The 634-nt window shown below is 28.9% G+C and overlaps 1 protein-coding gene across 1 annotated transcript in view; it reads left to right on the top strand.

The window, feature by feature from the left end:
- Positions 1 to 634, top strand: part of LOC106878553 (paramyosin) — a 43,456-nt gene extending 42,822 nt beyond the window's left edge. Inside the window, exon 16 of the mRNA XM_052972566.1 lies at positions 378 to 634. The gene's annotated coding sequence lies outside the window, so the exon portion shown is untranslated. The remainder of the gene's footprint in view (positions 1 to 377) is intronic.

Raw genomic sequence — 634 nt, 5'->3', positions numbered from 1 at the left:
AAACGATGAATTTTTCGTGACTGCTTTGTACTTTTTTTTATTCTATTGAAAATGAAAGCCTTCTATAATTCCCCAAAGTTCGTATACATATTTTTTCAAAAACACAGAAATATATTGCTTTTACAATTTTTATCCCTTATTTTTGCGTCTCGTTAGCTTATTATCTTCACTGAGATAATCGTATTTTAGAACCTCGATGGCATCAGAAGAAATGATAACGTAACATGAAAAAAAAAAAGAAAAAAAAAGAAAAAGAAAAAAGAAAAAATAGTCAACAGAAACGCATTACTGAAATCTTTCAGCTATTTTATTGAATAATTAACAACTGATTATTAATTCAATCTATTGTTTCATCTTTTTTCTTCTTTTCTTTTCAGATGCCGTCTCAAAAGAGTGTCCCACTTCTTTCCTGCACATCCCACCAGATCTTCCAAGTTTTACATGTCGGTTTTCAGGGTACCACTTCACTTCTTGCCACCAAAAAATATCATCTGCAAAAGGGACATTTATTTTTCTAACGTTCTTTTATAATTTATAAATCTGCATTTCAAAGCAAATTTTTTTTATATAAGAAAAATTTTCCCTAATTGCTGCGTGATTACCACTGCATGTGTAAAATAAAAGAAAAAAAAAA

This window comes from Octopus bimaculoides, chromosome 13 (assembly GCF_001194135.2).
Source record: "Octopus bimaculoides isolate UCB-OBI-ISO-001 chromosome 13, ASM119413v2, whole genome shotgun sequence".
NCBI classification, from domain to species: domain Eukaryota; kingdom Metazoa; phylum Mollusca; class Cephalopoda; order Octopoda; family Octopodidae; genus Octopus; species Octopus bimaculoides.
This window is presented reverse-complemented; position numbering and strand designations above follow the sequence as displayed.